Raw genomic sequence first — 17,901 nt, 5'->3', positions numbered from 1 at the left:
TGACTGTCCATGACCATAATCATCTAGACTCTCACAAATGACATGGCTAACAGGTATTTCAAGCAGATCAGGCACTCTGACTTTCACTAGGATACGTGCTCTGTTTGACATGTCTCTGTTCCAAACTAAGAACTTAGAAAATCCACTAACTGACTCTGTAACTTTGTCCGGTCTCCATCCTCAAGCGGGAAGTTCACGATCATAATCCAAGCATCATGGGTAAAAGTACAATCCCTATGGTTGATACCTCGGTCATGGCGGATGATACACAGATCGGAGTCACCGACGAAGTACGGGCTGTTGGCGATGGCGGTGTCGATGTCGCATGCATGACGGGATCGGACGAGAGCAGCACCCATCCCGTAGCGAGAGATCTCGGCGATGCGGAAACCACGCTCGTGACCGAGGAAGTGGTTGATGAGCATGGCATCAGTATCGAACTGGTTGGGGTCCGGTGGTGGGGTGAGGGAGACGATGGCCCAATCACCTGATTGGACCAGAGGTTCGCCGCCGAGGTAGTGGTAGGTGCGACGGCGTCGGTTTCCATTAGCATCCATGATGGCAGTGCTTGGTGGCAGGAGGGGCAAGGGGTCGCAGAGGGTAGGTGGCCATGGCTTCGGAGGTGTTTCGTTGTGCGGAGGAGAAAGATGAAGGGGCAGAGCAGGGTTTCGAGGGGGAGCAAGGCGAATGGCAGGTCGAGCTGGCTGGTCGAGGGTGTGAAGGGGGGGTTTTGGGGAGACGAGTCGTCAAGCGGGTTATCGGGCATAGGCGGCGGGTTGGTAGGAGGGTGGGATTTCACCCGATAAACGGGAGCTGATTTTTTGGAGTTGTAACAAAAACGAGATATATGGTCATATCTATAACAACTACGGCATCTAAACTGATTAATGCAATCCGCACGAAGGTGGCCAGAGGATAAGCGTTTACCGCAGATAGTAAATCCAGGGTAGTTAGTATTTTGGCCAGCTTGGTTTGGTGGGATAATGATAGGCTGGGGATTATGGCCTAGGATAATTGGTGGGTGAGAGTAGGTTGGGCCGAGGCCTGCCGTGGCTGGCCAGTATGGGCTAAAAGGGATGGGAGTGGGCCAGTGGGCTGAGGGTTGGATGATTGGGCCATGGGGGTGGAGATAGGATTTGAAATTTGAATGGTACCGGTCACGCCCGAATATGGCTCTTGATCCCAGGAAGGCGCATGGTGGTTTGCATGAGAGCCTGGTCTGTCCGTCGGAGTTGGAGGGAGGGGTCAGCGGCCGACGGGGATGGAATTTGCACCAGAGAGGATACGGCGTGGGGATTTGGTTACCAAAGACCATTCCTGATCGTGCTCATAGAGCCAATTTTTATACTCTCTGATCCATGCCGGCCCGCCGAAACCCCGTAGGTGAAAATGGCAAAAGAAAAGCGGGCATCTAAAAGATCTAATATGGTAGATCATAAATCTCACAGCCTTAGAGATGACAGAAAACTTGAAAACGCTCCCACGAATGTGAGTGACATGAAGTCCAGATGGTAAAGCACCTATTCAAGATTGAAGCGTGTGGCTAACATTCTCAATGGAGAGTGGGAAGGACGAATGACTAAACGAGACAACTAGATGAAAAGCATGTTGTGGGTCGAGGCAATGAACATGGGTGGAGAATCTGGGTCTGACCTGATCATCAAATCCCACCCCTGGTGAGAGATCCAGGAGAGGGGGGGCCATGATGGCCGGAGGAGCTTACAAGGATGAGATGCCATGGATCGCCGCTAAGGTCGCCGTTTGAGTCGCCAGGTGGAGGGAGGGGGTGGGAGCCATGTTAGTGTGACATGAGTCACATATTATATCATCATACCGCAAAACAATTACAAAGAATCAAGTTTATTTTGTCCAATGATCTTCGTGAAAGTTTTTATTATATCCCTCTTGAATATCTATCACTTTGGGACTAATTTCATATGTTGCTTTTGATAGCTCAAACAATCTAAGTGAAGAACGTGAGCATAAACATTTCTTCTCTCAAAATAATTTAAGTGAAGCATGAGAGAATTTCTTAAATTTTTTTACTAACTCTCAAATAAATCTAAGTGAAGCATGTGAGCATTTCTTCAAAATACTAAAGCACACTGTGCTCAGAAAGATATAAGTGCAGCACTAGAGCAATTCTATAGCTCAAAAAGATTTAAGTGAAGCATAAAGAGCAATTCTAACAAATCATAGCATATTTTTTAGCTCTCTCCAATAGGTGTGTCAAGCAAGGATAGATGACACAAAATAAAAAATAAAACAAGCAAAGAATCAAATAATAAGACGCTCCAACCAAAACTCTATATGTGATGAATAAAAATATAGCTCGAAGTAAAATACTGATGGTCGTTAGAAGAAAGAGGGGATGCCACTCGGGGGCTTCCCCAAGCTTAGTTGCTTGTTCCTCTTTGGATAATAACTTGGGGTGCCATGGGCATCCCCAATCTTAGGTTCTTATTACTCCTTATTCCTTCATCCATCGTGACCTCACCCAAAACTTGAAAACTTCAATCACACAAAACTTGGCAGAGATGGCCGATATTCCTCTGAGAGATACAGTGCCCCTGGAAGCAATTCAGTTGGAGAGTGACCTGACCTATGAGGAGAAACCAGTCAAGATTCTCTAGTTCGCCAACCGAGTTACACACAGCAAGGTCATCAAATTTTGCAAGGTTCAGTGGAGTCACCCTAGCGAGGAGGAAGCCACCTGGGAACAAGAAGAAGACCTCCGAAAGGACCACCCACACCTTTTTTCCAGCCAACCCGAATCTCGAGGGCGAGATTCATCTTAAGGGGGTAGGTTTGTAACATCCCAATTTTCAATTTGGATGTTATTTAGATCATTCATATGCATTAATCTTTTGAGCATGTTTTAATTTGTTATATTTCAATTCTTGATCCTAGAAACCTTAAGCAACTCAAGGACCAATGGAGAGAGTTGGAGGTTTTCACAAAAAATCCATTTTTGAATTTACAAAATTTGCAAATTGGATCAAAGTGATTTATTTGAAATTATTTATCCAATTATTTCAAATGAATAAAATATTGAGAGAAGATAATATGACTTCTTCAAAAAACAGCAAAGAAATATTGGAAATTTAATTTTGAATAAAAGTATATTTGATTTGGTTTTATTTGCGTGTTCAATTATTTTATTAGTACTAAAATGTTTGTTTTTATTTTAGGCATTTAGGTCCAGAAAAATGTTCACCTAGCCCATTTAATTAGGAGGGAATTATGTGAATTTTTTCTGGAATTTGGAATTTTTTTTTAGGTTTTTCCTATTTTTCGTATTTTCGGAAAATGTTTTTTTAACTTCGGACCGAACTGGGCCGAAGCCCAGTCGGCCCAGGCTGCCGCCACCACCGACCCTGAGCCGGAGTCCGGCGAGAGCACGCAGCCGCCGCCGTGTCCGTCTCGGCCATGAGTCGCCTCGCCGCCGCCTTGCCCCCGCCTCCAAGCCGCCCCGGAGCCGCCAGTCCCCACCCGCCTTTATAAGCCGCGGCCCCCGGCCCCTCTCTCCCCATCAGCAGCCGCCGCCGCAAGCCACCGCCGCCGCGTCGTGTCGCCTCGCGGCCCCGCGCCGCAGCAACGACTTCCACCGGAGCAGCCGCCGGAGCCGCCCCGCCTCGCCGCCATCGCCGGATAGCCGTCGTCGCCGCCGACGTCGAAACCGCCCGAACCGGTAAAAACCGCCACCGGTTCGGTTTTCTTTTAGTTTATCTGTTTTTTCGTTCGGTTTATTTTTCGGTTCGATCTACTTAGCGAACGTCCGTTCGTTTAGATATGTTAACGAACGGTTTCGTTCGTTAGTCTCCCGTAGCGGACGTTCGTCCGATAGATTTTTCTTTTTTTTTCGGTCAGGGACCTATCCGTGATTATTTTCTTCATAGATTAGCCCCTGATTTTCAAACCCTCGTAACTTTTTGCTCGTTTCCAAATCCGACGAAACCAACGACAAATTCTTCGTTATGATCCCCTCTGTCTAGAAAACCAACTTAAACATATTTTTGAAAGTTTAAAATTTGGTTTTCAAACAAATTTGAATATTTGAATTTGAACTTCTTTTGTTCATAACTTGAGTTTCGTAATCCCGATTTGATTAATTCTTTTTGCAAATCAAAGCTCTTCACTTGAACTTTCTGTTTAGATCTTTTTCTTCTGTTTTCCTTTGCATCTTATGCTTGAGTGCTTATGTATGCTACTGTTTGTCTACGATAGATTTTCCGAATTGCGAAGCTTGCTATTACGAATCTCTAGGGTTTACCGATCGTCAGCAAGGCAAGTTACAGTTTGATCATACCCCTTTATTACCCAGTTTTTACGCATTAGTTTCAACCCTCAAAGATTGCATGAGTAGGATTGGGAACATGTGGTTATGCTATGTAGTTGATGAGCTAGGAACCTAATACCTTTGATCTCCTCGGGAATATACGTTATACTCATATTGCTTAGCAATGCTCGTAGATGGGGATTGGTTACTTAATGTGGCTACTTTAATACACATCTGGGTGGATTGGTTGCGGGCACCTGGGGAATCCAGTGTTTACCTAGGAGATCCCAGGGTACCCGTGTGATCATCCTACGGAATGCCACCCAGGCTCAAAGGGATCATAGGATTATTCATGCTAGAAACTTCCGTGTGCAGCCACAAGCCATTATGGGCTCTGGCATAGTTGAGTAAGTTGTGGGAAACCTTTCCATGATGGGCTAGCAGATGTAGGGGAATTGTAGGTGTACCGGCCTATCTATCGGTTAAGGGGACCTCTTCAGAAAGGCTATATGTCTCGATCTTCCGATCATGGATGCGATCGAGTCTTGTGGGGAAAAGTGTGCAAACCTCTGCAGAGTGTACAAACTAATCATGATTAGCCATGTCCCTGGTTATGGACATCATTGAGTATCTGGTATTTGAATTTATTGGTTGATCTCATCACTTTACATAATGAATTTGTTGGGTTATTATTATTACTTGGTAATTTTGGGATTGAGTTGGGGAAACCTTCTCAATAATGGCATAAATTTGGTAGTAAATAAAATCTATTCCTTTGTTGTAAGGAAAAATTAGCTTTATCCAAATGTTAAACTTACAGCCTCCACCAGCCAGATATGCATATAGTGATAGCTATTATTCATCATTGCTCTATAGTGTGATCTTGCCAGCATATTCCATGTGCTGACCTACACGGCTGCAACGTCTCATGTTGCAGAGTTTTAAGACGAGGAGTAAGGTGCGATAAGTCGTTGTCTTGCACTCAGTTTTGCCATGGAGTTGGATGGACTCATCTATCTTCAAAGCCTCCGCAGTTATTTTATTTAGATGGCCTTCAACCATATTATTGTAATAAGTACTCTTTTTGAGACTCTGGATGTAATAAGTGTGTGATTGAACTCTGTTATAAATCCTCGAGTACTGTGTGTGTCAGCATACCGATCCAGGGATGACACTTAAGCACAGAGACTTCCATCCATTGAGATCGGGTCGCTATAAGATGGCATCAGAGCACACGCTGACTGTAGGACGCAACCACTAGGAAAAGCCACAGGATACTCTTCTCTACTCATTTCTAATTCTTCTCTATTGCTACTCAATAGATGTCGGACCCCAGGAACAAGTTCATTCAGCCGGATGACGACACCCCTTTCGGACGACACTTGGAGGAAGTCACTAAGTACCTGAACATCAGCATACCAAGCTTCACCGGAACCTTCACTGCAACTTTACCAGAAGAGGAGGGCTCCACGATTCAAGTTCGTGTTCTAGGAAGGACTTTTGCACCAATTACCGAGCCCATCGAGTTTTCCTTTGATGCACCAACCTAGAGTTTAGGAAAGAGCAAGGTCGCCCACATCACCATTGGACGCATATGCGAGGTGTACAACAAGGATCTTAAAGACACCGTCTAGCAGATATGTGGACGCCGGGATGAGCAGTGGGAGATGATTCGCACCAGGAAGGATGGATCTATTGCAGCCTACATACAGGAGATGAACCAGCACATTCGTCGATATGAGGATCAGATGTGCGCAAACATGATGGATACCAAGAAGGTGATGACCCGGAATATGGAGCCAGAAGAGGAACTCAAGGCAACTCGCGATGGATACGAAGAGGAAATTGTTGTGCTACTAGAGCAGAATGAAGACCTGAAGAGGAAGCTAGGAATACCCGTGGTGAAGCCCGAACCTGAAGTGGACATTCGTTCGGAAGACTACATCATACTTGATGACACAGACATCGACAGTGATGATGATGAAGACAGTGATGATTTTGAAGACGAAGCTGGAGCGGATATTATGGAGTCTTCCACCGATCGAAATTTCTAGTCGACCACCATATTATTATTAGAATTCTTCCATGTAGTTAGAAGTCATTCGCGAGGTTTTGTAATAGTAGCTTAGATCGATTGTATGAATCTTGTTTGAATTAAGTGGTGTGGATTGAATATATTTGTCTCATGTGCATATGGGTAGTGAAATCTCTCATTAGACCTATTCTATTCTATTCTCACCCCTCTAACCTATCAGATGCCTCCGAGGCGTGACCCTGGATTCGCTTTCCTGCCGGAGCTCACCCAGTTGATCCAACAGCAGAATGCCTTGATGCAGTTGCTCATCCAGAACCAAGGCAACAACGACAACAACAACAACCCACCGCCACCACCCCCAGTTGACAACCTAGCCCGTTTCCTAAGGTTGAATCCACTGGTGTTCTCTAGGAGCACCGAGCCAATTGTTGCTGATGATTGGCTCCGCAAGATCGGAAGAGAGCTAACAACTGCTGGATGCACGGATGCAGAGAAAGTGCGCTTTGCCGCACATCAGCTTGATGGACCTGCAACCTCTTGGGGGGAGAACTTCACCGCCACCTACCACATTGCTATAGTTACATGGGATTAGTTTCAGCAGGCTTTCTGCACCACACATGTCTCAGCTGGAGCCATGAGTTTTAAGAAGCGTGAGTTCCACAATTTACGCTAGGGGAATCCTACTGTGGCGCAATACATGGATGAGTTCAGCAAGTTAGCACGCTACGCCCCAGATGATGTGGCCACAGATGCCGCGAAGCAGGAGAAGTTTCTTGAAGGGCTGAATGATGAGCTGAGTATGCAGTTGATGGTGGCAACATTCACCAACTACCAGGAGCTGGTAGACAGGGCCCTCATGATTGAAGGCAAACAACAGCAGATAGAGAACCACAAGCGGAAGTATGGACAGGGGAAGTACAACTCTTGAGCTCAGCAGAATCCCCGCTATTCCCCGTACTCGGGAGGACACAATCATCATACCCATGGAGGACATAATCATGGAGGCCATTCCCACAATGGAGGAAGATCACACAACCATAGTGGCCCCAAGAATAGGAATGGGAATGGAGGAAACAGCAGTCAGAGTCGTTCCAACCCAGCAACCCCCGCCAAGAAGGATCTGTGTCACGTTACTTGTTTCAAGTGCGGGAAGACCGGACACTACGCCAATGATTGTTCTGAGGCAAAGAATGGTAATGGCAATGGAAGCTCTGGAAAGAAGCCCAACCCTTTCACCAGGGGATAGGTGAATCATGTCAACGTGGAGGAAGTTGACGAGCAGCCTGACGCAGTTATTGGTAAGTTTTTGATTAAGTCATTTACAGCCCTTGTTCTTTTTGACACTGGTGCATCTCATTCATATATATCAAGGGGATTTGTGGATAAGTTTAAGTTGCCAACCGTAGCCCTTAAGACACCTATGTTAGTAAGCTCACCAGGAGCAGAGTATATGGCCAGCCGGGGATGTTTTCAATTGTCATTGACCATAGGTAGGCATGTTTTTCCCATGGATCTCATTATTTTGGAATCACAAGGATTGGATGTAATACTAGGCATGTATTGATTATCCAAGTATGGGGGAAACATCTATTGTGCTGGTAAGTCAATTCTTCTCACCATCCAGAGGGGAAACGAACTAAGTATGTGTCTAGGCATGCGCCAAGGAGGACTCAAGTAAATTCACTCTCAGGAGGAAGTGCCAGTGGTGAAGGATTATCCCAATGTATTCCCGGAGGAACTACCAGGCATGTCACCAGACCGAGACATAGAGTTTTTGATCGAGTTGTTGCCAGGCACCAGACCAATATCCAAGAGACCGTATCAGATGCCCACAAATGATCTGGAGAAAATTAAGAAGCAGATTAAGGAGTTATTGGAGAAGGGTTATATTCGACCAAGTTCATCACTGTGGGGAGCCCTAGTGCTCTTAGTTGAGAAGAAGGGTGGATCCTTGAGAATGGTTGTTGATTATTCTGCATTGAATAAGGTGACGATCAAGAACAAATATCCTCTACCGATGATCAATGATTTGTTTGACCAGCTACAGGGAGCTAAAGTATTCTCCAAGATCGATCTTTGATCAGGATATCACCAGCTAAGGATCCGAGAACAGGATATACCTAAGACAGCTTTTACCACAAGGTATGGGTTATATGAGTACACAGTCATGTCTTTTGGTTTGACTAACGCCCCTGCCTCCTTTATGAGTATGATGAATAAGGTGTTCATGGAGTTCTTGGATAAGTTTGTTGTGGTGTTCATTGATGATATATTGGTGTACTCGAAGAATGAAGAAGAACACCAGGAACATTTGCGCTTGGTTCTCGAGAAGCTCAGGGAACATCAGCTATATGCCAAGTTCAGCAAATGTGAGTTTTGGTTGAAGGAAGTCGGATTTCTTGGACATGTTATATCAGGAGAAGGAATAGCAGTAGACCCTTCCAAGGTTAAATCTGTCACCGAGTGGTTGGCACCCACCTTAGTGGGAGAAATACGCAGTTTCCTTCGACTTGCAGGGTATATTATTGGAGATTTATTGAAAAAATTTCCAAGATTGCAAAGCCTATGACGGAGTTATTGAAGAAGGACACCAAGTTTAAATGGACCGAGGATTGTGAGGCCAGTTTTCAGGAGTTGAAGAAACGTTTGGTTACAACCCCAGTGCTAATTCTTCCGAATATACGCAAGGATTCCCAATTTTATTGCGACGCTTCTCGTCAGGGACTTGGAGGCGTTCTTATGCAAGAAGGAAGAGTTGTTTCATATGCATCACGTCAGCTGCGACCTCATGAGTTGAACTATGCCACACATGATTTGGAGTTAGCAGCCGTAGTGCATGCGCTCATGACCTAGAGACAATTCTTATCGGAAATTGTTGTGATGTTTACACGGACCATAAGAGTTTGAAGTACATTTTCATGCAGAAGGAGTTGAACCTCAGACAGAGGAGATGGTTGGAGCTCATGAAGGATTATGACATGAAGCTGCATTATCACCCAGGAAAGGCCAATGTAGTGGCAGACGCTTTGAGCCGCAAGAGTTATGTCAATACTCTCATAACTGGGGGAAAACCTCAGGAGTTAGCCGACGATCTCAGATAACTTCGCTTGGAGATAGTTCCGAGAGATTTTGTTGCGGCATTGGAAGTTCAGTCCACTTTGTTGGGAAAGATCCGAGAAGCCCAGAAGATTGATAAGGAGATCGTAGAGATAAAAGAAAAGATGAGTAAAGGAAAGGCCAAAGGTTTTCGTGAGGATGAACACGGAACTTTATGGTTTGAGGATCGCATCTATGTGCCCAATGACCCAAAGATCAGGAAGTTAATTCTACAGGAGGCTCATGATTCGCCTTACTCGATTCACCTAGGCAACAACAAGATGTATCTGGACTTGAAGGAACGTTTCTGGTGGACATGAATGATGAAGGATATCGCCGAGTATGTAGCAGTATGCGACGTATGTCAGAGAGCTAAGGCAGAGCATCAGAAACTAGTAGGGGTTACTTCAGCCTTTGCCGATACCTGAATGGAAGTGGGATAAGCTTGGCATGGACTTCATCACCCGATTACCTAGGAACCGTTCAGGATATGACCCCATCTAGGTTGTAGTTGATCACTTGACCAAAGCGGCTCACTTTATCCCCGTGAAAACCACTTATACGAGCGCGAAGTTGGCCAAGATATATATGACCAGGATCGTATGTCTGCATGGAGTTCCGAGGACCATCGTACTAGAGGACCATCGTATCAGATAGAGGAACACAGTTTACCTCGAAGTTTTGGAATCAGTTACACCAGACTTTGGGTACCAGGCTAGAGTTCAGTAGAACCTTTCATCCACAGACAGATGGGCAGAAGGAGAGAGTCAACCAGATTCTAGAGGACATGTTGAGAGCTTGTGCGCTAGACTATGGGTCTAGTTCGGATGATAATTTGCCTTCCGCAGAGTTCTCATATAACAACAGCTATCAAGCTAGTTTGAAGATGACCCCTTTCGAAGCTTTGTATGAAAGGAGGTGCAGCACACCATTGATGTGGGATGAAGTTGGAGATCGACAATTGTTTGGACCGGATTTAATCAGAGATTCTGAGGAGAAGGTCAAGTTGATTTGTGATAGACTCAAGATAGCCTAGTCCAGGCAGAAGAGTTATGCCGATACTAAACGCAAGGAGGTAACCTATGAAGTTGGAGACAGAGCATACCTTCGTGTGTCATCACTTCGAGGAGTTAAGCGGTTTGGAGTCAAAGGAAAGTTAGCGCCACGATTTGTAGGGCCATACCGAGTTTTGGAATGTATGGGTGAAGTTGCCTACAAGTTGGAATTACCCGAAGGATTGTTAGGAGTTCATGATGTGTTTCATGTTTCCCAATTGAAGAAGTGCCATGCAGAGATGGCCGATATTCCTCTGAGAGATACAGTGCCCCTGGAAGCAATTCAGTTGGAGAGTGACCTGACCTATGAGGAGAAACCAGTCAAGATTCTCGAGTTTGCCAACCGAGTTACACGCAGCAAGGTCATCAAATTTTGCAAGGTTCAGTGGAATCACCATACCGAGGAGGAAGCCACCTGGGAACAAGAAGACCTCCGAAAGGACCACCCACACCTTTTTGCTAGCCAACCCGATCTCGAGGGCGAGTTCATCTTAAGGGGGTAGGTTTGTGACATCCCAATTTTGAATTTGGATGTTATTTAGATCATTCATATGAATTCATCTTTTGAGCATTTTTTAATTTGTTTTATTTGAATTCTTGATCCTAGAAACCTTAAGCAACTCAAGGACCAATTGAGAGAGTTGGAGGTTTTCACAAAAATCCATTTTTGAATTTTCAAAATTAGCAAATTGGATCAAAGTGATTTATTCGAAATTATTTTTCCAATTATCTCAAATGAATAAAATAATGAGAGACGATAATATGACTTCTTCAAAAACAGCAATGAAATATTGGAAATTTAATTTTGAATAAAAGTATATTTTATTGGATTTTATTTGCGTGTTCAATTATTTTATTAGTACTAAAATGTTTGTTTTTATTTTAGGCATTTAGGTCCAGAAAAATGTTCACCTAGCCCATTTAATTAGGAGGGAATTATCTGAATTTTTCTGGAATTTTTAAAAATATTTTTTATTAGGTTTTTCCTATTTTTCGTATTTTTGGAAAATGTTTCTTTTAACTTCGGACCGAACTAGGCCGAAGCCCAGCCGGTCCAGGCCGCCGCCACCACCGACCCTGAGCCGGAGTCCGGCCTGAGCACGCAGCCGCCGTCGTGTCCGTCTCAGCCACGAGCCACCTCGCCGCCGCCTTGCCCCCTCCTCCAAGACGCCCCAGAGCCGCCTCTCCCTACTCGCCTTTATAAGCTGCGGCCCCCGGGCCCTCTCTCCCCATCAGCAGCAGCCGCCGCCGCAAGCAGCCCCCGCCGCCGCAAGCCACCGCCGCCGCGCTGCGTAGCCTCGCCGCCCCATGCCGCAGCATCCACCGCCGCCGGAGCCACCGCCGGAGCCGCCCCGCCTCGGCCGATCCGCCGCCTCGCTGCCATCGCCGGATAGCCGTCGTTGCTGCCGACGTCGAAACCACCCGAACCGGTAAAAACCGCCACCGGTCCGGTTTTCTTTTAGTTTATCAGTTTTTTCGTTCGGTTTATTTTTCGGTTCGATCTACTTAGCAAACTTTCGTTCATTTAGATATGTTAACCAACGGTTTCGTTCGTTAGTCTCCCGTAGCGGACGTTCGACCGATAGATTTTTCTTTTTCTGTTTATTTTCGGTCAGGGACCTATCCGTGATTATTTTCTTCGTAGATTAGCCCCTGATTTTCAAACCCTCGTAACTTTTTGCTCGTTTATACAAATCCAACGAAACCAATGCCAAATTCTTTGTTATGATCCACTCTGTCCAGATAACCATCTTAAACATATTTTTGAAAGTTTAAAATTTGGTTTTCAATCAGATTTGAATTTGAACTTCTTTTGTTCATAACTTGAGTTTCGTAATCCCGATTTGATTAATTCTTTTTGCAAATCAAAGCTCTTCACTTGACCTTTCTGTGTAGATCTTTTTCTTCGGTTTTCCTTTGAATCTTATGCTTGAGTGCTTATGTATGCTATTGTTTGTCTACGATAGATTTTCCGGAGTGCGAAGCCTGCTATTACGAATCTCTTGGGTTTACCGATCGTCAGCAAGGCATGTTACACTTTGATCATACCCCTTTATTACCCAGTTTTTATGCATTAGTTTCAACCCTCAAAGATTGCATGAGTAGGATTGGGAACATGTGATTATGCTATGTAGTTGATGAGCTAGGAACCTAATACCTTTGATCAACCCGGGAATATACGTTATACTCATATTGCTTAGCCATGCTCGTAGAGGGGGATTGGTATGTGAGAATCATGCAAGTTGTGAGAGATAATAACTAAGGGAAACTTAAAGTGGCTACTTTGATACACATCTGGGTAGATTGGTTGCGGGCACCTGGGGAATCCAGTGTTGTCCTAGGAGATCCCGGGGTACCCGTGTGATCATCCTATGGAATGCCACCCAGCCTCAACGGGATCATAAGATTATTTATGCTAGAAACTTCCGCGTGCATCCACAAGCCATTATGGGCTCTGGCATAGTTGAGTAAGTTGCGGGAAACCTTTCCATGATGGGCTAGCAGATGTAGGGGACTTGTAGGTGTACCGGCCTATCTATCGGTTAAGGGGACCTCTTCAGAAAGGCTATGTCTCGATCTTCCGATCATGGATGTGGTCGAGTCTTGTGGGGAAAAGTGCGCAAACCTCTGCATAGTGTACAAACTAATCATGATTAGCCGTGTCCCCAGTTATGGACATCATTGAGTATCTGGTATTTGAATTTATTGGTTGATCTCATCACTTTACATAATGGATTTGTTGGGTTATTATTATTACTTGGTAATTTTGGGATTGAGTTGGGGAAACCTTCTCAATAATGGCATAAATTTGGTAGTAAATAAAATCTATTCCTTTGTTGTAGGAAAAAAATTAGCTTTATGCAAATGTTAAACTTAGAGCCTCCACCAGCCAAATATGTTTGTAGTGATAGCTATTATTCATCATTGCTCTATAGTGTGATCTTGCCAGCATATTCCATGTGCTGACCTACACGGCTGCAACGTCTCATGTTGCAGAGTTTTCAGAAGAGGAGTAAGGTGCGATAGGTCATTGTCTTGCACTCAGTTTTGCCGTGGAGTTGGATGGACTCATCTATCTTCGAAGCTTCCTCATTTATTTTATTTAGATGGCCTTCAGCCATATTATTGTAATAATTACTCTTTATGAGACTCTTGATGTAATAATTGAACTCTGTTATAAATCCTTGAGTACTGTGTGTGTCAGCATACCGATCCAGGGATGACACTTAAGCACAGAGACTTCGATCCATTGGGATCGGGTCACTACAAATACAAACCATAGATTCATTAAAATAAGAACATAACGCAAAGAAAACACAATCTGTCAAAAACAGAACAATCTGTAGCAATCTGAACACTGCGTGTACTTATGTAACTCCAAAAATTCTGAAACTTTAGGAAGATGCAGGCAATTTCTATATAAATCTTGTGTAAAAAAATCAGAAGCTTTCGTTAATTCTGTGATTTTTTAAAATTATTTTACTAGACGCAAAAGTATCTGTTTTCCAACAAGATCAAATCAACTATCACCCAACATGATCCGAATGGCTTTGCTTGGCACAAACACTAATTAAAACACAAAAAATGCAATCATAATAGTAGCATAATTGTGCAAACACTCAAGAAGAGAAAGAAAAAGACAAGAATAAACTTTATTCATTGGGTTGCCTCCCAACCAGCGCTATCGTTTTATGCCCCTAGCTAGGCATAATGCATAGATCTAAGTGTTGTCATCTTTATTTCTAGGTCCATAGGATGCCCTCATGATTGTTTCATATGGTGGCTTAATTCTTGTTCTAGGGAAGTGTTCCATACCCTTCCTTAGTGGAAATTGAAATTTAATATTGCCTTCTTTCATATTAATCATGACACCAATAGTATGTAAAAACGGTCTACCAAGTATAATAGGACAAGAAGGATTGCAATCAATATCAAGAACAATAAAATCTATGGGCACATAATTCCTATTTGCAAGAATAAGAACATCATTAATTCTTCCCATAGGCTTTTCAATAGTAGAATCCGCCAAGTGCAAGTTTAAAGAACACTCTTCAATATTGGTAAGACCAAGCACATCACATAAAGATTTTGGAATTGTAGAAACACTAGCACCCAAGTCACATAAAGCACAACACTCATAATTTTTAATCTTGACTTTGATAGTAGGTTCCCATTCATCATGTAATTTTCTAGGGATTGAAATCTCTAATTCCAACTTTTCTTCCAAAGCTTTCATCATAGCATCAACGATATGTTTAGTAAAAGCTTTATTTTGTTCATAAGCATGGGGTGAATTTATCATGGATTGCAACAAAGAAATACAATCAATCAAAGAACAATTATCATAATTAAAGTCTTTGTAATCCAAAAGAGTGGGCACATCACTAGTTAAAGTTTTAACCTCTCCAAACCCACTTTTATCAAAATTTTCAACAAGATTTTCACCCTCCGAATTATTGGGACGCCTTCTAGCTAAATCTAACTCTTCTCCAGTCCCTTTATCATCAATTTTAATTTTACTAAACAAGGAATCAATAGAAGAAACACCAATCACTTTAAGATCTTCATCATTTTTATGAAAGCAATCGCTAGAAAATGCTCTTTCTAAAAATTCTCTTTTAGCTCTAAGCATAGCGGTTCTTTTCTTACTTTCATCCATAGAAACATATAAAGCTTTAATTGATTCTTCAACCTTAGGCACAAAAAATTTCATCTTGAGATTTTTGACATCATGACAAATTCTATCAATGCTTCTAGACATATCATCAGTCTTATTCAACTTTTCTTATATCGTATTGTTGAAAACTTTTTGAGCATTGATAAATTCTTTAATATTATTCTCAAGATCAGAGGTGTTCCTATTATTATTATAAGAAGGATTACCATAGTAATTACCATAATTGTTAGAGGAATTTCCCGGAAAAGGTCCAGGATTAAAATTACCTCTATAAGCATTGTTATTAAAATTGTTTCGCGAGACAAAATTCACATCTACGACATCACTATTTTGCTCAATCAAAGTAGACAGAGGCACATCATTACGATCAACATGAGCATTTTTATTGGAAACCAACTTCATAAGACAATCAACCTCTTTACTAGTAGGAGCTCTTTCGGTATGACATTGTGAATAATTTTCCATTATATTATCAAGCAATCTAGTACCTCCACCCAAAGTAATTTCCATAAAAGTACCACCCGCGGTGGAATCTAAAAGATTCTAGACACAAAATTCAATCCCGCATAAAAAAATTGTCTGATCATCCAAGGATTTAAACCATGAGTAGGACAATTTCTTAGCATCAATTTCATTCTTTCTTAAGATTGCACAACATGTTCATGCTCAAGTTGCTTAAAATTCATGATTTTTGTCCTAAGGGAAAAAATTCGCGGGCCGAAAATACTTGGAAATAAAAGCATCCTTGCACTTATCCCAAGAATCAATACTATTGCGAGGCAAAGAAGAGAACCAAATTTTTGCATGATCTCGCAAAGAAAACGGGAATAATTTCAACTTCACAATATCACTATCCACATCTTTTTTCTTTTGCATATCACATAATTCCATGAATGTGTTAAGATGGGACGCGACATCCTCATTAGGAGTACCGGAAAATTGATCTTTCATAACAAGATTCAACAAAGTAGCATTAATATCATAAGACTCCGCACTAGTGGCGGGAGGAGCAATCAGAGTGCTAATAAAATCATTATTATTGGTATTGGAAAAATCACACAACTTGGTGTTCTCTTGAGTCATCGTGACTATGCAAATAAGATTGCACACAAAAACAGATCTGGCCAGAAAACGGCGAACGGAAAAGAGGGTGAATAAAACGACAAATTTTTGTGAAGTGGGGGAGATGAAAACGAGAGGCAAATGGAAAATAATGTAAATTGCAAGGAGATGAGATTTGTGATTAGGAACCCGATAGATGTTGATGATGTCTCCCCGGCAACGGCGCCAGAAATTCCTTTTGATGCGGCTTGAACTACATCAGTATTTCCCCAAAGAGGAAGGGATGATGCAGCATAGCTACGGTAGATATTTCCCTCAGTGATGAGACCAAGATAACCGAACCAGTAGGAGAACCACACAACACTATGTAAACGGTACCTGCACACAAAGAACAAATACTTGCAACCTGACGTGTAAGAGGGGTCGCCAATCCTTTCCTGGTAAAAACATAGATAAATTTGTAGTAGATTGGATAAATAGATCTCGCGGAAACGCGGAATAAAATAAATAATAAAAAATTACTGTTGGGCAAATAGATATGATAATAAAAGCAAATAAAAATAGATCTCGAAGGCAAATATGATAAGGAAGAGACCCAGGGGGCGTAGATTTCACTAGTGGCTGCTCTCGAGAAAAATAGCAAATGGCGGGTAAACAAATTACTGTTGGGCAATTGATAGAACTTCAAATAATTATGATGATATCCAGGCAATGATCATTATATAGGCATCACGTCCAAGATTAGTAGACCGACTCCTGCCTGCATTTACTCCACACATTGATCGCTATCCAGCATGCATCTAGTGTATTAAGTTCATGGAAAAACGGAGTAATGCAATAAGAATGATGACATGATGTAGACAAGATCTATTCTTGTAGGAATAGACCCCATCTTGGTATCCTTAATAGCAACAATACATAGGTGTCATGTCCCCTTCTGTCACTGGGATTGAGCACCGTAAGATCGAACCCATCACAAAGCACCTATTCCCATGGCAAGAAAAATCGATCTAGTCGGCCTAACTAAAAAAAATATTCAAAGAAGAAATATGAGGCTATAAGCAATCATGCATATAAGAGATCAAAACTCAAATAACTTTCATGGGTAAAATAGATCTGATCATAAACTCAAAGTTCATCGGATCCCAACAAACACACCGCAAAAAGAGTTACATCAAATAGATCTCCAAGAGACCATTGTATTGAGAATCAAAAGAGAGAGAGGAAGCCATCTAGATAGTAACTACGGACCCATAGGTCTACAATGAACTACTCACGCATCATCGGAGAGGCACCAATGAGGATGATGAGCCCCTCGGTGATGGTGTCTAGATTGGATCTGTGGTTTCTGGAACTTGCGGCGGCTGGAGTTGTGTTTCGTCGATTCCCCTAGGGTTTTTGGATTTTTGAGGTATTTATAGAGCAAAGAGGTGGTGCTGGAGGCGGCCCAGGTGGGAACAACCCACCAGGGCGCGCCTGGGCCCCTAGGCGCGCCCATGTGGGTTGTGCTTCCCTCGGAGCCCCCCTCTGGTACTTCTTTGGCCCACCAGGTATCTTCTAGTCCAGAAAAAATCTCCAAAAAGTTTCACTGTGTTTGGACTCTGTTTGGTATTGATTTTCTGCGAAGTAAAAAACAAGAAAAAAACAGCAACTAACACTGGGCACTCCCAAAAAATGATATAAAGTTGCTATAAAA

Source organism: Aegilops tauschii, chromosome 2 (assembly GCF_002575655.3).
Source record: "Aegilops tauschii subsp. strangulata cultivar AL8/78 chromosome 2, Aet v6.0, whole genome shotgun sequence".
Lineage (NCBI taxonomy): Eukaryota > Viridiplantae > Streptophyta > Magnoliopsida > Poales > Poaceae > Aegilops > Aegilops tauschii.
The sequence above is the reverse complement of the archived record's forward strand: the minus strand, read 5'-3'. Positions refer to the sequence as shown.